Source organism: Patella vulgata, chromosome 8 (genome assembly GCF_932274485.2).
Source record: "Patella vulgata chromosome 8, xgPatVulg1.2, whole genome shotgun sequence".
NCBI classification, from domain to species: Eukaryota; Metazoa; Mollusca; class Gastropoda; family Patellidae; genus Patella; species Patella vulgata.
In genome coordinates, this window is record NC_065886.2 from 49,263,513 (window position 1) to 49,286,836 (window position 23,324).

At 30.8% G+C, this 23,324-nt stretch overlaps 1 protein-coding gene across 2 annotated transcripts in view; it reads right to left on the bottom strand.

Moving 5' to 3' along the window:
• Positions 1-23,324, bottom strand: part of LOC126829624 (cell adhesion molecule-related/down-regulated by oncogenes) — a 131,447-nt gene that overhangs the window by 53,330 nt on the left and 54,793 nt on the right. Inside the window, exons 1-2 of one of the 2 annotated variants that reach the window (XM_050559599.2) lie at positions 1,275-1,403; positions 865-921 (exon numbers count right to left, since the gene is read on the bottom strand). The gene's annotated coding sequence lies outside the window, so the exon portion shown is untranslated. Of the gene's footprint in view, positions 1-864; positions 922-1,274; positions 1,404-23,324 lie in introns of those variants that run through there. The other variant, XM_050559598.2, reaches the window with a different exon arrangement.

Consider the following 23,324-nt stretch of genomic DNA (forward strand, 5'->3'; position numbering starts at 1 on the left):
GATCAGATGTAAAAATAAAGTAGACCGTTTGATTGACATTGTTAGCATCACTCATGATTTTCTGAGTGAGTGTTTAGTATAAACAAACTATTGTAAAGCCATAAAAAATACATAAACCTACAATGAAAATACTTATAAATATAGTTTTATTACTAATAAGTACGCATTAATAAATATGGTAATAATTCTGAACAATATTATAATTATCACCAATCGCTCCAAATATCTAAATTAAACCTAAATTTTGTGAGTAATTGTGTACTTGATAAATTAGATTAAACATTTATTGAAAATTTATGGTTCTTTACAACTTAGTGTGTGCTTCTGGTATAAACATTGTGGATATTTGGATACACACTTTAATTTCAAATATACAATACTTCTTTAAATGTATTATTTATAAATATATACATTATAAAAACAATGTTTACTTGTGTATTTCTATCAATTTTTTTAAACAAATAAAATAAAACCCTTGTCAGATTTGATCAAGAGATCACTAGATTGAAAGCAATAAACAGAATGTTTGGTAGGAAATTACTGTCATCTCAACGGTAAATTATCTGTTACAATTTAATGTTTATGGGATATGTTAAATTTAATTAAACAAGGCATCACAATACATTAATAAAATATTATTATTAGGCCTGGTAGATGATATACAAGCATGGTTGACATACTTAAATTCAGGTTTATTCAGTTACTTTTGATTTAATTAATGTTTTTTTTAATGTTTACCCCAAGCAATAAACTTCATGACTCCATTCCACTATGCATTAAATTGTAAAATCTTCAATGTTTCTACCAGCAATTTTGGGGAAAACTGTGTGAATTGTCTTTAAGAAGTTTAAAATGTAAACTTACCTTTTGTGACAATGGGATGAAGAAAGCATCCAATCAATTTAGGTAGACAGGGTCAAACTGTAATATAATTTAACAGTAGTTTGTTAAGTATTATCCTTTAATTAGTTGTTATTTCACGCTGGTAGTCGTGTCAATATTGACTATGTTATATTAGCGTGTCTATTATTTAACAAAACACTTATCTTAATCAAAACAAATTGAAAGGCAATAAATCTCTTGTCTTTGTCAATCTTTATTCACTTAAACACTAACTTAACTAACAGTTAACCTGATATGTGTTAAAGTAATCTTCAAGCTAACGTATACACACAAAAAACTTTCAAATATCAAAAGTTGTGAGTCGTCCGTGTGTTTGAGTGCTTGTTGTAGTGCTGTTTAAAGACTTGCAGAAATACAGTAACAGTATTTACCAGTTTATAACAAAATTATCTACAATAAGTAAACAACAATCCAGCTTAATATGAATCTAACACAAATCGTGTATTTATCGTAAACTATCAACACAAAGTAATATTCCAACACATCTTATAAACACATCCTTTCTCTCTAACTGACTGGTGATAAACTGAGAAGCTGTTAGTGAAGTGGAGTGCGCTGGGTGTACAGTTAGGCTAACAGCCTATAGCTAGTTGTAATGGGAGTTCCGCACCAGTAAGCAGGACTAGAATACAGTATAGAGGTTTAGGGTCAGCTTTACATAGGTTTTGGTGTTTGAAGGTATTGGTTTGTATTAATCTAGTTTATATAGTGAAGGTGACAAGACACTACTCTAATGTCTACCTGCATCATGTCAAATACCTTCATTAATATGACACAAAGTACATAACAAGTGTGAAAGAAGGCCACTGCAGGTGTAAGGCAATTGAATACAATCTCTCGTTGATCTCTCACTCTTTTAACCATTACTATAGTCTGATAAACAAATCAACTTCTCTATTCTTTATATTTTAACATACAACAATTTTAAACATCTATTAAATATATCTCTTCATCTTATACATAATTTGATAAGGTGGCTTGCCTACATTTTTTTTTTCTACCACATTTATCAACTCTAATTTTAAAAGAAAGCAAAACACATTTGTCATTCTTTTGATATAAAAAGAAATGTGACACAGAGCTGGACCAGCTCCGACTGTTCTTTACATTTTTATTCATAAGTTATGAATATTATTTCCATTTTCCGTTTTTATCAAAATGAAAATCATATCTTTCAAATCTGTGAACAATAAGGGATATTAAGGTGATAGTTTTACATAGTTAACAGTTTAAATTACAACCCTTTACTCTTATCTTTCTGTAAAATCATCTCTCTCATCAAGTCATATTCAAATATATATATTAAAATTCCTTTGTAAATGAATTTTGGCTAATAAGCAGGGATTAACTTTTTTCTTTATCAATAAAGGAACAAAGGTTGACAGTTGATTTTTATACAAATATTTTTGTGAATTCTTCTCTCTGCCGGATAGCATGTACTTTTTATTAACATTAATGTAATTTTATAAGGTACCCCCCTCCACTTTCACAATCATTGTACCATTCCACAATAAATATTTATTCAATATTCTTATTTCGACAAATTATTTTTCTTATTTCGACAAATTTACTTTTCTTATTTCGACAAATTTACTTTTCTTATTTCAACAAATTTATTTTTTCTTATGACATCTATCAAGATTTTGTAATGTGACGTATTTTAATAGGTAAATAATAGAGTGTAGCGATCACCAATAGTTATTCGGCCTATTTCTAATGTACACTATGAGATAGATAGCCAAGAAACAGTTAATAAATTCATGACCACGTTTGAGAGTTAATGAAATTCTGACTTAGTCTCTTTGCAATGCAGTCAAATGTAAAGCTGTAAGTTTATTGTATTTTGGTCAAACATATCCCCTATTCATATTACTCATATAAATAAACAGTTTTTGATGTAGAAAATGACTGATGTATTATCTATACAATTATTATTGACTTTAGTGAATAAAGAACAAATGTGATTATATGTCAGTTCTTGTAATTACAAATAAGACGAAGAGTCAATCTACAAGTATAATGTTAATTTTGTTTTCATAATAGAATTCTTTTCATTATAATTTCATTACAATCTATCATAAAAATAATTTATTGTCTATAAAATTAAACGTTACTAAAGGAATAGATGGAACTTTTTTTAATACACCAAAGACAAAATGTAAATATAAACCATGACAATTAAATGCTACAATCATTTCTGTAACATGCCAGGAGGTAGAGCATGAAATTCATTTTCTTACATCCTAAAAAATAAAACATGCAAAAAGAAGAAAATAACTTTAAGGATTTATTTTATGTCAAGAACTAACTTTCAATGAATTGATCACGATTCCCAACAATTTATAATATCGATTCTGTCCACCTCAATTTTGTTTGTTTGGTTTATAGATTATTAATGTATATACATTATAACCAGGTAAGTTTTTTGATGTCATAAAGTTTCTTCTTCTTCTATATCAATATTATAATACCTTTCACATGCAATATTTTACATGAATATTGAACTGCAGGCTACATATCTTTATAGTTGATGTATTAAAAATGAATGCAGTTTATGACTAGACAAGGATATCTAGTAAAGAATATCATATGAATACTGTACTGGTATCATTTTAATTAACTATGGTAATAAGATCATGGTAATTAATATATAACAATTTCAAGATTATAAAATTCTACTTCCATTTACAAGAAAAACATTTCTGGCAGTTTTAAGAATAAACTGGGTTGTGTTCGTTTATCAAATACGACTCATTAAGAATTATCAGGATCCCTTTCACATAAAATATTGAGCGAGAAACCAGTGTGTGAAAGAAAGCTCTTAATCTTCAGCTGATGTTATCACCATTAAATAAATTTTAAAACTAGACAATCAGGTTGTTTTTCACCATCCTGTACTTGACATATCCACTAAATAAGTATACACAATTAAGATAAAACACAGAAATATGATGGCCAAAGAAATTTTACACTCAAATGATCATATTAACTAGGTTAATAAAAATCTCTTACTAAGTACACATTCAATACTCTATTGAAGAAATTCAGAAACAATACAAATCTGTTTAAATGATTTGTGTGCAACTGTAATCTGAATAATTAAATAGATTCATACACTGGAGATGACAGATTATTTTTTGTAATTTGAAAATTATTTAACTACATAAAATAATTTCAACTGCTGACTAGTGGAAACTGATGAATTTCAGTGGCTTTGACAGAAATGGACAATTTCACAGAGATTTCACTTGAATGAATGAATGAAATTAGGTCTAATCTTTTACTTCTTTACCAGGCTAATTAATGAAGGTGGGCACCTCTTATTTTGATTTCCATCTAACTGGTGCCAATGGTATACACAAGACCTTGTTTTCTGTACCATCTAAATCACTCCATCCCTTGTCAAGCACCAAAAACACAGAGAAACCAGCCTGCAAAATCCTGTGGGACTTTCTTGGCAAAGACCAGGATGAAACATGACTCTTTCCTTCTATTTAGTATTCAAGTTAAAGGTACAATTATTTCTAAGGATATTGCATAGTTTACTTTGTTCATATCAGAACAGTACCCATTCTTTTAACAATTAAGGGAGTCTAAGATTATATAAAACTTGATATTATAAGCAAGCGAAGATGCTTTAAGTTTTGAGTCAAATCTATTATTGTCCCTTTAAATATATTAATACAGATTTAAACTAAACAACTTCTGGGTGAATTCTGTTGATTCCTGTTTCATAGCTGTTTTGGTGTGTTTTTTATTGGTTTATACTTAAACCGTTAGAACTCTGGTGTAACCCATAGACACATCTTACCAAGTTTCCTTTGAAACAAATTGGTAATTGCTGCATAAAAGTCATTGAAATGGAAATAGTAGGTGAAGGGAAATATTTATGGAAAGGATGACAATTATCTGACAATAATATGTTATTGATTTGAAAGCACTTTGGCACAATGTGTAAACCATTTATTGACTGCCATTATAGAAGAAATTAAACAGGAAATATTTGATAAATTAAATGGGGTATTAAAACCAACTTGAAGAAAGTTGTTGGAATAAATCTTACTGTCTGAGCTATGCTAAAAAATAAAGTATTTTCTTCCTGTATAAATAAACTACTATAAATAATCCAATACATAAGAGAAAGGATGAATGAAATCACTATAAGATTTGGGGGGGGGGGGGATAAAGTTTGACAGATTTAGTCAACCACAATAATCAGATCATTTTCATCACTTAAGTTTGTGCAAGGAAAACATTCACCTGAAGATTAAACCTGAAGAAACTCCCTTGAAACAAATCATAACCTGACTTGAATATGTACTAATATTTCATTCCTTCCTTATATGTAGTTCTCCTTCTAACAATCTGTTTCTCACACATTTGTAAAGAAAAGAAAATGTTACCTTTAATCCAATGTGTAATAAATAGATAACAAATATAAATATATAATTGATATAAATCTCTCTATATATCAAACATTTCCGGTTCAGTCAGATTTGTTTTTTTAATATAGGCAATTGATTTATGTCAATTACAATTTCCTGTTGGCGTCTCAGTATTTAAAATCCAAACAGATTAATCTACAAATAGTCTTACTTTTAATTTATATAATCACAGCAAAGAGGCACACCATAAATATAATTAGAAGCCTCTCCAAAAAAATTTGTTTGTGCCATTACAACCGTTGCCAAGATATTGAAGTGATTATAATAATTTAAACAGCTTCATATGAGAAAAATATTTGACCAAATATTTGCAGGATATAAATAAAGATGATTAGAATAAGTTATAAGTAATTATATTCTAACTGCGAATAATATTTATTATTATAATCTATTACAAAAATAACTATCAACAACAACTCCATAATTTGATAGCAGACAAATTTTTAAAGACCTCTTTAACCAGTTAAGATACTTATAGAAGTTTAATTTTATTGATATGTCAAGCATTCCAATGATTTAAACTAATTTGGTTTTAAAACAGAAATTGCCTGGTTATTAAACAAGCGTCTATTTAAAGGGTTATAACTCTAACTCAATATAAGACATATTACACAATACAAAACGACAATACTATATAGCGGAAAACACCGGAAAACAACTGGAAAACTACCGGGGAACCACCATGTTATACTGAATACCAGAAAAACAATAAATACCAGAAAACACACTAAATACCGGAAAATACCCTAAATAGGTAACCCGGAGACTGGCACCCTAAATAGGTAACCCGGAGCCTGGTCCTCTGTGTGCCTGCGTTAGTGTTAGGGTTAGTTTCCGGTTTATAGTATAGCCCTTCTCCGGGTTACCTATTTAGGGTGTTTTCCGGTATTTAGTGTGTTTTCCAGTATTCAGTATAACATGGTGTTTTCCGGTACATACATTAGAATCCAATATTGGTCCATTTCAATCAATAATGCTGATGTTACCTTACTCCTGATATCCAATAGTTAATACACAATGAAAATTTTAAAATCAGTTCCTATGTTGGAATCTCTATGGATTTGTGTGCCATTTGTAATAACAAGGCTTGATGAGCAAATTATTTGTTCGTCTCAAATCCTCAAGAGAATATAATATACTTTACTCTCTTTATTTTTTAAATATAGGTTGCCAGGCAATGAAACATAAGCCCCAGCAGCTAAATCATCCAGGCAGGCAACAAGACTTGTCACATATTTATCTTTTGTTGGTATTGGAAGCATTTACAAGACACTGACATCAATTTCACACAGATTGGATGATAACTTTTGTGAAACAAGGGCCATAACTCTAGCAATAATCAAAGAATATTCGATAGGCTTCTTTGATTTACTAATTTAAATAATGCATATAAATTACATAAAAATTTTGATAATTTTGATAATCTGGTAAAAAAAACAAGTTTACTGATTATTCATTACAGGTCCAGTAAGGAAATAAGCCACATGGAAATCGAAGGAAGGCGATCTCGGCATGGATTGTGCATCTATCACGTGCTTTCGACGCTCAGTATGAATTCCAGGTGTACCGGTAGATATTAAAGTAATAATTGGATCATAATTTAATGGTTTCACTGACCAGTTGAATATAATCCTTGGATAGAACACCGAATACACTGAGAAACAGTCATTAATAATGTATTATGAATCTCCAATGCTGAATCCCCGAATCGGTTGGAATTATGTCAATAAATCAGCGATGCTAGTTTTAGTTTTAATTGGGTTTACCGTTATGATTTTTTTATTTTATACACATGCCGACAGAGGCTTAATTTTTAAAATATTCTCATTATTATTGAAAGCTATATGGCACAGTCGTATGGAATTTAATTTGAAAGCCATTTCATGATCAGTGTGCCGTGTGTCTATCATGGACAAATGAATAAAAACATTTGCAAGTTATTGATAGAAAAAAAACCCTAAATATTGTGTTTTGGAGAAATACCATGGTGCAGTATCAGAAAATATCCATCGAAAAAAATGAATACAGTAATTTATTCAGGAATATTACAGATATGAATTTCAAGCCTGTACGCGAATTAAATATGGAAAATTTTCCGAAAGGTGTACCTGTTTGTCGTTATTTTTGTGGTAATTACATACAGTAGAATATGATATTCCCTAAAACAAATTACCAAGATGGATCGATGTACGGACCGAGATGACAACAATATACAACAACATTTCTATGTGGGTGTATAAAAATGTTACTTTTTTCTTGTTTATACATTAAGCAGCAGATTGTGTGATATATATCTCTTATATCAAGTTGTTACACTTATCTTAGTAAAACTGTAATGTTGTATCCTGCTATGCAGCATATATTGTTATTGGTATATTTAAAACTTTATTACCCTATTCCTGTCAACATTTTATCTATATATCGGTAGAAAGATAATATTATGTCTGCCAGGTACAAGAACACCATTATATCAAACATGTCAACTGTACACCTGCTACTGACATGTCAACATGGTTCCTACTTCAGATCTCCTGCCATTTGACATTTTCTTCTGTAACAATTGAATCAAATTTTTATTAGCAATTGTGTCTCGTATAATTATGGTAAAGTACAATTTACTAATGCTACAAGAACATGTATTAGGTTTTCCTTGAGAACACTTTCATACCATTTTTTTTTTAAATTATGCCACTAATCATTTTTATCATGGATCCTATCAAAGGGTCCAAGGTTTTACCAGAAATCAGTACTAGGTTAACTTTTGGGTATGATTAAGTTAAGGTTTAAAGTTAGCTTCTACCCAGATAGCCGCAGAAAAACTAAAGGAACATCATGAATAAATTCGTAAAATCTTATCTTATTTTAGAACTGATCTCAAAACTGATCCTAGTCTTGATTGCTCCAGCCCAAATAGTCTGTTTACCAATATTGGTTGTAGTCAAGGAGGAGACAAGACTAACAGATTCAATATTTTACTGGATTAAAATGATCAGGTATTATGGTTGTCATGACATGTGTCAGTGAGTGAATATAGTGACACGTTGAAGAGTTAAAGGTCTTGAAGTAGGTTGTCAGTAGCTGGTAGTCTATTATAATGACACAATGTCTTAACAATTGTTGTATGGTAATTGCTTTAGTAAGATATTACACAACTAACTACTATGTAAATCTTTTATCTTTCAACATTTATCACATGATTCATTTGTCTTAAATAATACATACATTGTGTTACTTTAATTTGACACTTTCATAGGCTACTTTCATTGGTAACATCCAATTGTATTTGAACCTTAAATGTAAATGTTTCTATTGGTAGCATCATGCTAAATAAAATAATCAACAAACAGTAGAAGAAAGGTGAAGACTGTATGGTATTATGGCAGGTTTACAACTTGTTCTAGTACCAAATACCACAGTATATAATTATTGGACTGTCAAGCCAATTATGATAAATGCTATGGTTTCAATATATCTTGTCCTCAGGAAATTGCTATTCAGGAACCCTTTCTGTATAATTACACAAAACAAATCTACGGACAAGACACAATATGCAGAAATCACAAACAAACACACATATCAGATTAAGTGAATGGATCCGGGAGGATAGCCGAAAGTGTCCACTGCGCTGTACAGTCCCGGGCCTGTAGTGATATGTTTTGTTTTGTGTAATTATGTGTGGTGCAGTCCCCCTGCACTTATTATTAGAGAACACACGTCGATGAGCTACATTGCTTGAAAGTCGAACGGTGTTATATCCATAAACACTGTGTATAAATTTAAAGATGCTCTAAATGTCTTTACACTAACAAAGTAAAACATACACATTGTGTTAGTTTCAAAACCTATATGATTAGACAATAGCATTGATTTGATTAATCATATCTCTTTACGCCACAAATACATTGGTACATAAATCTCTTCATTACATGGCAATTGTTTATATAAATACCATAACTGAACAATTGGCAGCATAAAGTCATTGGGAATGGCCTCAGCTTGACAAAAATCCATTAATAAACTTAGCATACCTAAGTGCAAACAGGCAAAATGCACCAAATATTCAGCCACCCAAGAGTTTATTTGCAGAAAAAAAAACTTTATTTTTTAGGTTCAATGGTATTTAGTGTAGGCTACAAAGGTTCAACAAAAGTTGCTAACTATGTACGGAATAAGTATAAATTGAAGAATATTTGTCTACGCTATCACCCTTGGTGGAAGTGGACTAAAACTCCTTGAACAAACTAACGATTTCATCTATATATAACATTACATTCAGCTCAGAATAATGACCACAGCATTTTCTAAAATCCATCCAATTTGTCTGTACATGATGATATCATACTGTTTAATTCTATTATTGTTCCGACATACATTCAAAATAGCATCAAGCACAGAAAAAATCACCATGTCAATATACTTAGACAAACTGTTTTAGAGAAAATAAGGAGGGATAATAAGAGAAAATCGACACAATCATTGTCAAATCTAGGTTGTAAAAACACTTCTCCCTCATCAACAGTAATACTAGCCTCTTAAATACTAAAACGGCTGTTTGGCACTTTTATATATAGAAAACATGAGGAATGTTCATATTTAAGATATCATATATATATATACTGTATAACAGTCTCTTTCTTCTTTAATCTATATTTTACCTATTTTCTTTATTTTTTTCATAACATCAAACCTATTAAAATATTCCAAAATACAGTGTTCTGATAAAAGTGATGAATGAAAATTTATCATACCCTATAAAGTGTCCCATTCTCATTCAGAAATCGTACAGAGAAGTTTCTTCAAAAATTAATAAGCTGACCTGTTCAGATGGAAAAAATAAGCCAGTTTTTAAAACCAATCTCGAAAACAGGTAGTGAATCAATTTTTAAAGTTTTCCCCACATTTGTGTCAAGTTAGCTTAAATAATAATTGTTAAACATGTTTAACTAAAGCGTGTGAATGGCGTAGTAGAGTCACTTTGGTTATCATTACATATCTTATAATTTGGAATGTTTTAAAAGCATGTGACAGACTAGGTTAGAGTAGATAATGAGGATTTTTTCTATGTATTTTATAAGACAATGTGAACTATTGTATAAAGTGTAATCAAGTACAAGATAAATGAGCTTACAATAAACGCCTTCAAATAAACATCACATTTAATGATAAGCGTTATAGGTTATCAGTGTAATGTTGATGTCATTAATAATCTAATATAATGATGTTTTACCTGGCCAATCTTCACATAAACAAACCCAACCAAGAGCTTTTAATCAAATTTAGTTTTAGAGTAAGAGTTAAATCAGGGCAGTAGATATTCAGTCGTCTGTTTTAAATAACTGTTTATAAGATATTGCACAAGCCTTGCATGAACTATATATATACAGGCCTCTGGTATCCAAACTTAGGTTTACATTTTATAATAAGAATAATCTGAAATATGATTAACTTTCAATGGCAAAATATTTTACATGAAACATATTCTTGCATGAATTTTTCAGGCAAAATTTAACCCCATAATCTCAGCCATTGTCCTGTAGAATATTAGAGTGAGAGTATAATCTTGTCATGTATTTTATCATAATATAATGTGCTTAATGAGACCCAATATGTTTGTTTTATCATCTGGTGGAATGTTTCACAATCTTTATAATGACACCAAATATCAAATAACAACCTCAAACTGGTCTAAAAGAGCAGAATATTGTATCCTAATGATAGTGTTTGTGTCCAAAGCAAATATATAGACTATAGTATATAAATGTATATAAATGACTGGATATAGACAACAACCAGAAAAGATTCAATGATGCCAATTTTTATAGGCCCTAGAGAATTTCGAGGACACAGATTTTTTCATGAATTTTGGAGCCACAGTATTTTTCCTGCGATGGCACTGATCAACCTAAGGCATTACCGTATGAGTAAAAGTGCTTTATTTCGTAAACTAGCCCCAAAATGTCACTAGAAAATTTTGAATAACAAATTATCACACCCCATGATTTTCAGTTGCTATGGCTGGGTGGTTAATTGCTGGAAGTAAAAAATTTTGCTTTTGAAAAGTAGGATTGAATCCCAGTGTAAAAACATTCTTCAAGGAAAACTACATCCAGTCATCACAAGGCACCATGGTCATGCCTTTAAACAGGCATTATGCAAGAGGTAAATCTGCCTAACAACCCACATTTCTTCTGTGCTTTGGTCAATTTGATGTGCAATCAGTGGAAAATTAGCTTGGACCATGGTCCAACACTGTAATTAGTATACAGTAATCCACACCCATATTTTAGAAGTTTCTACCTGTTGGAAAAATAATAATACTTGTTTAGAAATATGTATAAAAAAGAAATTGATCAGGACCCTCAAAATAGATGTGTTACCTGATCAACCCTATTTTTTGGCGTTATTCCATGAATAATGGTACACTCAGCAGATCTATGTGCTTTTTAATGTCACAAACATAAAACAAGTATCTTATCATTTTGTACAATATTTATCCCATGCCACATAAATTTATAAATTCATACTAAATATTGAAATGTTTATGAGACAGGAAGATTTACAATTTGATGTACTGCATATTAAATAATATAATAAATGTAAAATATGAATTATTGCATATCAAATATAATATATGCAGAAGAGCTTGATTTCTTGGTTTATAAATAAATAGCACAATGATTTTATAATCAGATGACAGGTATATTTGGAACAAGAGCTGTATTGTGGATCATATCACATCATAACTGAGAATTAAAACTTTTTATACATATATTATTATACTGTTATTATAAAACATTAAAATATAGACATATAAAACCTGTCTCCTTGCTAACATAAAATGTCTATTTTTAAAATATCCTGGGTTATTGAAATTAATCTCTTTTCATTATTTAAATTAAACATTTCAATAAATTCAAATCTACACTATCTCTTCTACAGTGGCAGGTAATAAAACTATTGTTTAGGGAATCTGTACTTTGTCAACTTGAAGGGAGGGGTGCAAAGTGGTGAAAAAATCAAGTGTATTTAAAAATTAAAGTGAGGTTAATTTTTAAATACACTTTAAAAATTTATTCATTTATTATTTCATTTCACAAACTTGAGAGTTATTTCTTTTGTAAATTATGTCCATGTGCATTATATTCAACATCTTCATACACAATTAAATCTATATTAAATATGTTTATTTGCCATTATTCTGGTTATTTGTATTGTTTACTTAATATACTCCAACTAAAGTACAGCGAAATTACAAAATTAAGGATGAGGGTTGCCTATATATGTCAATAAATGATGTACATTTGTAAACTGTATGGACTTACTTATATAACAATGACTGAAGCTGTTAGTCAATAAAAACAGAGATGGTGTGATTTTTCAGAACAAGTATCGTTTATGTGATAAGATCTTCAATATAACTACACCATGCTTTGACTAGCACTTACAACATGTCAGTCATTCTTCTACTTTCTCAACACTAATAGGCTCCATTACAAAGAATAGGCTACAGGTGACAACGAAGTAACGCATTAGCAAGTAAACGTAATAAATTGAACGAGGGTTTTAAATGACGATACAGTTCACATACTATAAAGTTAGTGTATAACATGCGTCCTTATATCCGTAATAATCATTAATATTATCAAAATCATTTCGTAAAATTAAAACTACAAAATCATTGTCGTCGCATGCTAATGTACTCTGGGAAAGAAAAGCCATATTACTGAGTGAATAAACCAAACCCCCTGCTGCCGAAACCAGTCAAATTCTACAAACACGACTTTCATCCACATCACTGAGTCTTTTGTGCACAGAGAAAGAACTAGGTCTGATACATGAACAAAACCAGTGATCGCCTGAGGCAATTTCCCTGTGCACCTTAGCAAACAGAAAGCAACATTCTTACACCTTTAATACCATGACCTCACAGTAAAATTCTATCAAAAGTTGTATTGCACTTATATGAAATGCTTTCCTACGTTATGGTACACAAGGCAGGTTAAACCTACTTCATGTTTAAATCCAGCATGAAGGTGACGGACCAAAGCAAATCTTGTCACCTAATCTAATTGTTAAACACTTGTTTCTTCCTGTCTCTGTTGACATTAAGGCAGCCATTCAGATTAAGATTTGAATTATATATTTGAATTTTGCCATGTACACATATAATATTTCTCAATTTAATATTTCAATAGGCAATATTAGAATTAAATTTCCTGTAATAAAAATAAATTATTCCATTATACTGAGTTTTAATGACATTGATAACAAAAGCATTTTTAAAACTCATGCTGGAAAAATAAAATAAATCTATTTTTAACTAAAAAAAAAATAATCTTCATCTCATATTAATATTTGTATATGCAGGCAATTTGATAATAGATTGTTTGTCTAAAGTTTAAAGTTGGATTGACTTACATCTAACATTATCTTTATTTTTAATGTAATACAATATCTCAATCTCTTATTAATATTTGTATATGTATATGTATATGTAGGTGATTTCATTATGGAAGGCTTGACAAAAATTTTAAGTTGGATTAGCTCTCTGGAAAATCAAGTTTGCCAGGTTACAAAGCATATCCCACCATTGCAATAATGGCTTTAAAAAATATGATCAGCAATAATGTTATCAATGTTTTCCTTAACTAATCATCGTAAATCTTCTTAAAAATAAACTTCACAAAAATCCTTATATAATCAAGAAACATTATTAACTCTGCAAGAAATAATTCCAAAAGCAATTATATATAATTAATATTTTGTGTAATTAATAAAATTCAAGTAGACAGGATAAAAACATTTTAATAGTATGATCCAAAAAAAAAAAAAGATCAAGGCCAATAATTCCACAAGATATCAGAATCACTAAACTTCAATTTAAGCTTCTGTCCTTACACTAATGAAACAATGCACATAAAATTTGAAATAGACCAACTAATACATGACAGACAGGGGTCATGCAATACATTAATTTAAAAAATGTAAAATATGTGTTGGTGGTTAATATTGATATTATCAACTGTTACTGTGTATTATATTAATAATATAAACAATACAATACTGTAAAACATATCTAATACAAAAGACTGATATTAGAGGGTGAGAGAAGAAAGATGTGTTTATTTTAAGGTATATATAGGAATGTATAAGGAGAGTTTTAGAAGGCATTTTAGTGCTAGGATGAACAGTTGAGCTAACCCAGCCATAATTTGATCTGGCTAATGATGCTTGTCTCAGGAGATATAATTGCCTATGAAAATGCACTGCTGTCTAGAAAAGATATGCTAGCTATTAATTTTGATTAGAGAATGCTGAAGCCTTGTTGGGCTGTACTCATTCTCCCACAAACTAACATCCAGATGTCAACAATTTCTACATTAAGACCAGCTCAATTTCACATAGAAATTTAACATGGAAAAAGAAAACAACAAATGGTGAATTTAAACAGCAAAAGAAAACAATTCCTCTGCAAAAAAACTTGGCTGGCTGCCCTAAATATTATTATTTATTATTGTTTAATAATTGTATTGTAAGGAAAGCTATCTAGTTACTTACCTTATCATCAGTTATTGGCTGTTAAACTCATACCAACAAAAACAACAAATGCATTAATCTATTTCCAGATATTGACCATTTACTATTTACTACATATATGTAAACAAATAAAATTGTTTACTGTAAAACTATTATCAAATTGTCTAGATTTGGAATAATCATGAGAACAATAGAATGTTTACACTATGTCAAATATCCTTTATCCATAGTAGATAGTGGTGGTCCTTCGGATTTCTCAAATATCTCATCATTCAAGGGGAAAATTCTATTTGCAGCCAAAATTACAAAGATTCAATTCATGTGTCCTTTTCTTTCTTCCTTCCTGAATGCATCTAAGAAAGGTAGGTGAACAAAATAATCATTTTCTTTTTTACTGAACATTCAGTTAGTTTGGCCGATCAATAACAGTAACAAGTGGTTACAATGCAAAATCTACGCCCAGATTTTGCAAGAGATGGACAAAGAACAAACTAAAAAAAGTTATTTTTGTACAATAAAGGGGTCATAATCCAGGATGCTATGGTCCGACATGTGTCTATCTCAAAATGAACCAAGATATTTAGGACATAAACATATCTTTTAAGTTTCACAATAATCGGATAAAAATTGTGACCTCTAGAAGGTCCACAACCTTGGTGTTACATACTTTTAGACTATTTGCAGTCAGTTTCAGTTCATTTTTCACGAAATTTAAACTCAACCATCCATATGGTGTAACAGTGATATATTTGAACGGTTTTTAAAGTTACAATTTCATATTTTTAAGTTATATTTTTAAAATGTATTAAAATAAAGCCCTAAAATAGATGGTATCTATAAACAGTCCTACTTTGTTAAAGAATAATCCTATTAATCCTATAATTCACTATTGCCAGTTGAGAAATTGCCAAAAATATCATTTTCAACTTCAAATTCAAACGTTTGAAGATAGCTATTCCATGGTGGGGAATAGGAAAACAAGGGAGGTAATTATGTTATTATTTCCGGTGTGAAGATTTTTAAGTGTGAGAAAGATAACCTATGATCGTATAAAAGGGAGTTGACAACCTATTGAGCAAAAGACATGGAAATAATTATGTTTGACTTTCTTAGAAAATATGAAATAGTAACTTTAAAATAGGATTAAAATTGTGATCTCTAGAGGGTCTACAAGCTAAAAACGTTATTTTCCATATAATCTGGGGCCATAATCAAGGAAGTTACAGTCCGATACATGTATATGAAAATCGGCTAAATATTGTGACCTGTAGAGTGTCCACAACCTCAGTATTATATACTTTACATTATTTGCGTAAAAGGATCGGTCATTTTGTTAGGCAGTTTCGGTACGATTTTCATGAAATTCACACTCCTTCATCATTATGGTATAACGGTGATATATTTGAATGTTTTTTAAAATTGTATAAAAATTATGACCTCTAGAGTCTCCACAAGCTAAAAACACGATTTTTCATACAAACGAACTGGGATGACGACAATATACGTCCACATGAAAATATAAGCGTATAAAAACAAATATACGAGTAGGAAAAAACTGAGGACGGGCATGTGCCATGCACTTAAATTATTGATTTTTAACCTTAATACATGGATTTAAAGTTCCTGATGGAGGGATTTTTAGAGTGACATTGACACTCAAATTCAAATGTTTCCATAAATAAGTAAAGCCAAGAGGAGTTATAAAACTAAGCTAGCGATGGAGTGTAGTATGTACATGTAAATACCTGTTGGTATCTTTATGAAATATTAATAAACTACTGCAGTAGTTCATAGAACTTACGGACTTTACTTCCCAATATCATTTTTTGTCACAAACACCCCAGGACCCAAAATAAAAAAGATAACATGTCTATGAAGATTTAAATATTTTTGCTGCTACAAACATGTTTTCATTAGTGTGTAAGTTGTCCACAGGTGTGTTATTTGCACTTCATCACTTTCCACCAAAAATCACATATTACATCAAAGAGTTTCTTTTTAACTTTCATCATAACCCATGGAGCTTGTGTTAGGTCAAATACATCTCTAAACACCAAAAGTTAAAATTCTGGCCCATATCATATCAGCATCATTAAAAGTCTATGAGAGAAACCTAATGCTCATATTTAATCTAATCATAAAGATAAGATGGAGCCAAATTTTGATAGGCCAACATAGTACATGAAGCTAGCAGTTGATGTAAATCAGTACGTATTTTAATCAGTCATCAGATTTCAATCTTACAAGAGATAACATACTCTCTACTAGTGCTCCATCTTTACTTTCTTAATCATAAAAAGAATAACATTAACAACACAAGTTTTAAACTGGGCCTCAACACGCAATCCCTACTAGGTCTCAACACGCAATCCCTACTAGGCCTCAACACGCAATCCTTACTGAACACGCAATCCCTACTGGGCCTCAACACGCAATCTCTACTAGGTCTCAACACGCAATCCCTACTGGGCCTCAACACGCAATCCTTACTGAACACGCAATCCCTACTGGGCTTCAACACGCAATCCCTACTCGGACTCAACACGCAATCCCTACTCGGTCTCAACACGCAATCCCTACTGGGTCTCAACATAAAATCCCTACTGGGCCTCAACACGCAATCCCTACCGGGCCTCAACAAATTTGAAGATGCTGATAGCGCAGATAGATTTCTGTGAATATACAATCCAAATCAATCAAATACTAGTAATATAAAAAATGTGGAAAACAAAAGTTTCATTGATTTTACGTCAATAAAGGGGAATAATTCAGCAAAGCTTTTATGGAATCCCACCAAACCAACAAGTGATCTGTGACAGAGCTATATATAGAAGTGTAAAAAATCCTCAATCAAATAACTCAAGTTTAACCCTAATTTAATTGCGTTAAACAGATTTTTCATTGATTTTAAGTCAATAAAGGGTCACAACTAAAATACTTAAAACGCAAACTTCATCTGTAACAAATTTCTTAATGCATGCATTTGAAGAGGCTGATATTATGAAATTATTATAAAATAAACACTTAATTCTTATTCATCTCCATTATAAAAGACATGACTTAAACCATGTGATACAAATGACACCTTTTTAAACATGTACCTTGCATAAAGCTTGGGGGGGGGGAGAAGGAATGAGTGGGGAGAGAGATTTCAATTCAATGAATGATGATTAAAATAGAAGCATTAATAATTATTGAAATTGTATGCAAGGTACATTCAATTGACAACCAGTGTACTTCTGTATCTTGGATGATGATACCTAAAAGGACAATATTGGTGCCAGTCATTATCACATATGTGATAGAGCTGGTTAGGTAGACTCAGATGAGCTACTCCTACAATCAGTGGTAGACTCAGATGAACTACTACTACAATCAGTGGTAGACTCAGATGAACTACTCATACAATCAATGGTAGACTCAGATGAACTACTCATACAATCAGTGGTAGACTACTCATACAATCAGTGGTAGACGCAGATAAGCTACTACAACAATCAGTGGTAGACTCAGATGAACTACTGATAAAATTACAATCAATAGTAGATTCAGATGAACTACTCCTCGATTTCCAATTACTGGAACTACTGTCACAATCAATGGTAGATTCAGCTGAGGCACCCTTAGCACAGATTTAGATGAATTGCGGTATTCATTGTCTAAAAGACTGAAGAAGGAGAGATTGTGTGCACTGATTTGTTCAGTGATACCTCTTCCTCTTGTTAAGGACATAAAATAATATCTTTTACTTAGTCTTGCATACTCGGCCTGGTCCCACAATTCTTATAGCAAAATAAATGTTATTGATATATATTGTATAATAATGTATGGTAAAATGGTGATGGAAAGCTGAATCATTAAATCGGTTGTGCCACTCTTCACTAATCAGCACACATCAAAGATATAATCACCAATGAAAATTAAGGGTATAAGTAGTTCAAATCAAAGGCTTTTTTGTACCATCAGAAATACGATAGCCTTTTTGAAACTCAAATTTGGCACAAAATACATATTTTCTTTCAAGGAGAATTTTCCACCAAGTTGGTCTGACAAGGTTAGCTGTCGGTTTCACCTGTTACAGTTAATCATCTAAGTTGACACTAATGTGTATTTTGTGTATATTCTAGTTATTTGTATTTCCGTCTCTAACTTATATTAATTATGATTAATTAATATCATCTGCAAGTTAAACATAAAAATAAAATATTTCTAAAATATTTCTCCTCATTCCAACAGTCTGTTGATGCTTTAAGTACGAGCAATTGCCAAAATAAAGGATATAATATTGCTATACACCCAATAAAAACTTATTGCTGTACTTTCTTGTAATTTTAAGCCAGGAGAGTGTACCATGCACACAGACTGGAAACATTCCATCTAATTCTGCATTTGTATATCCTATTTGGAACTGCAAATTTCCACAAAATGAAATGCACAACCTAAGCTAGCTAAAGCTGTCAATTTTAAACCAACCTGATCGGACGGCCAAGATAATCCAGCTTAGAACACAAGCTTTCTGGAAGATATGTATGGAGCTGGTGTTTTTAAACTGGTTCACTAGCCCAACATACAGGTTATTTTTAAAATAGGACTAGAATTTAGATAATAGACAAAATGGATTAATTCATTGCTGATAATGTAAATACATGTTGTAGGATTTTTATATGAAGGTACAGGTAAGATGACAATGTTATATTTCTGGTTAGACAATATGATACATCTACGATTCCCATTACAGAACCAACTATTATGTCTACTATACCTGCATTCTATCTAAACCTGGTTTATTTTGATTGTTGTAGTGTTTACATTTAGTAACATTGTGTCAAATAATCCACTTTATCAATTGGAATGAAAGCATTCAGAATAAATTAATTTGGGTAAGTTGTACAATTATTTCCTGATTGTTCCGCAAACACTCCAGTTGGTGTTTTGAAATTTCATTCTCCCATTACACAACCACGAATTAAGATGGAGTTTAACGTCCATTTTGTCATTTCAGAACTAACAGTGGGAGAAAACCCACGAGATTGGACAGGTAATCGTACTCATTGTCACATACAACCGAGGAATCGAAACCACGCCAGTTGATTCAATGACAAACCTTATGATACAACGCGCACTTGCAAACCATTCGGCCATCCAACCTCCACTGTAGCTAAAGAGGGTTTTACAATTCATAGGATTTTTATTTAGTAAAGAGAACACTAATTTATTGTCCATGCTAAAAAAAAGTTCAGATCAAAACAGGTTTAATTAAAAGCCTGCAATCAATACAGCATTGGGAGACTTATTTCAAAACATGATTACAATATTAAACCATATCCAAAAACAATGTACTTTATTTTAATATACTTATAGAGTTTATATTTCAAAAAAACATTTCAACATAAACATACACTTGCTCAACAGTACAACAGACGGGATAGTATGCTCAAGATAACTTCAATTAGAAAAGCAGAAGTTTGTGGGTAGAGATAAAGCATAGAGAATTTGGTGTACGTTTAAACTAAATATTTATTAATGGCTGAAATAATGTAATGGTTTAATGATCAAGCCGAAGTATATAACTTTACTGGACTCATTAAAATCATATTATATCTGCTAAACTCATTTAATACCAAACATTATCACTTCTATATAACCTTCATATCTGTTAGTCAATAATACAAAATATTTTACTGGCACCAACACTTAAATATCAACTTTGACTGACAGGTAGTGTGCCACATTACTTCTGTACAGAAAAGATTAATATCAAAACTTCAAAGAAGCTGAGTTTTAAAGGTGTATGTGATTCCATCTTGCACAGGCTGGCAATAAGTACAAACATGCAAATCAAAATTGACTTCTATCTTTTAGTATCGTGTATGTATTTTGTCTATGATGTGGTAAAAATACCTCTAAACCCTTATTTACAAAAATAAGGTGTCAGGAATAATACCATTTGTTTTCATAGTATTCTCACTGCCAAACATCATATCAATATAATTCTCCAAATTTCTTGACAAAGAAGGAAAATTGCTCAAGAAATGAGAAATGATAAAGAAACAAATTTATTAATTGGAAGGAGTATTTACATTATATTTGTAATTTGAGAATGATTATAAAAACATAAGTTATAAATTACCAAGCTGCTGTAGGAAAACGAAAATGTGCTATTCAATTAATAGAAAAATTCATAAGCACTGGCATATAATTTGATGTATAAAGTAATTAAAAGCTGGCAAGAAAACGTTTTCTAAAATGAATGTTTCCTATCTGAGACATGCTAATTTATTTGGTAGCGGAAACTTGGTTTGTAACGCCATCTGTTTTCATATATAATCATGTATCACTACTTAAGTTCATGTAGAAAAAAAAGATGAAGCTTACTTCAAGAAGTTTGACACCCACTGACCTCATATCTGTGAGAAGCTGATGGAACTACGCATCAAAAACATTGAGTGATTTTGAAAGCTATATTTGTTGATGTGTAAAAATATGGCATGCAGATGGTATTTTTGATTTCCCCTCAAAGCCAGCTGGGAATTATGCAATCTCGATTCATCAAAGTCAGGTTTTGTGCATCGCTGAGTTGAAAACATTAGAGTGATTGAAAGACAACTTTGGCCAGGTGATATATAAAAACCAGAGAGATAATATATTATAAAATGATAAGTCATATTTCAGATTGAATTTCAAACAGTACTTATGTCATTTACACTGACATAAGAGTAAATTTTGATTTAAAAAAATATATATCTTTCATGTAATGTTAATGTTGACAAATATCAGTAAATCCAATAATGTTATTTTTATGCAATAGTTAAATATATAAATATATCTTAGAAATAAAATATATATTTTATCTCTCAATCATGGAACAGTAAGTGTCATGTGGTATTGCAAAGCTCCCACTACAACCACATCCATTTGGATCCACAACCGATCAATTAATTCCATTTCCATATAGTGTTTGTTAAATGGGCATCTAATAAAATGGTGTCCATGTAAAATAGAGGCTATATAAGCCTGATAATGTTGTTTTGTTATTTTACTGCTATAGCAGTTTAAACAATCACCACATTTTACTAGTACCACATTAAAAACATTATAAAAACATAACAACCTCATCTCACAATTATAAACATATTGTCTCTATGTGGTAGGTGGAAGGTAACTCTGTCATATATACCGGTAACTTAAAAAATCCTACCATTTCTAACCATGTTTTACAACCATGCAGACACAACCAAATATATTCACGATTGTTTTATAACTTATATACATGTACTGTTAAACATCAAATTATTGTCTACATGAAATTAATGCAAAAAATACCCCAGGTTTGAACAATGAGTCTATGCTGACTCACATGTATTATATATTACAATCACCTATAAACAGCAAAACTGCATATTCTACAGAATACATGATTTTTTTTTTTTTGGAAAACCAAATAGTCTAGCACCAGTAAAATCTGAAGACATATCGGGTCTAATTTCCATTTAAAGAACATTTTAATGGCATTTCATATCTCTAATATGATATAATCATTCAGTGTCTTGATTGAATTTGTAATAGGTTTGTCCAAGTCTCTTGTTTACAAAGTGAACTACCAGTAGAAGTAATCAACCCAAGCTGTTGAAACTCATGGGCAATAACTCTTGCAGCAAATTAACACAAATTGATGAAACTTGATAGGATTCTATATATCAGTATGGTAATTTGAATAATGTATATATATGAATTTATAATATAGAATAATGTATATAATTTTCAAATATATAAGATGATAATTCGATGGCATAGTTCTGAAAGTTGTTAAGTCTCAAAAATTGTCAGATTCAGTTTTTGAGATATGAGAGGGAAACCTATTCCGATCTATATATCACAGTTACAATATCAACTTTTTTAAAAGCAATTTTTATGTGGAAGCTACGACCTTACAGTTCTAAATTTTGCATAGAGAAGCCCCCCAATGTGATTAGTGATCCTAATATGATCATCCTATGCAAAAAAAGCTATTTGGGTCATAAGTGACACTTACAACCTTCCAGAACCAAGGCATCAAATTATTGATGTTCCCATGATTCCACAATGTGATCATGGGCTATAACCCTGGAAGCCATTACCGGAAATCGCTGAAATTAAACTTGATTCTTTGTCTCACTAATGTAAGCAACATATTGGAATACTAAATGATAGAAGAAGTCTGTAGAGTGTTTACAACAAATTAAGGACAAATGATGCACTGACAGGAACAACATGAATGTGTTTGGCCAACATAACTTTTTTCTTTCCAATATGCTTCATTTGCAGGTCATTCAGCTAAGAGGTTTGATTGTAAAGATGTTGATTTTTCCTGCATTGGTCGTAATCAAATATATATTCCTCTATTATCAATCAAATATAAAATATTTGTAGTAATGATCTCAGTTGTATTTAAATAGTCCA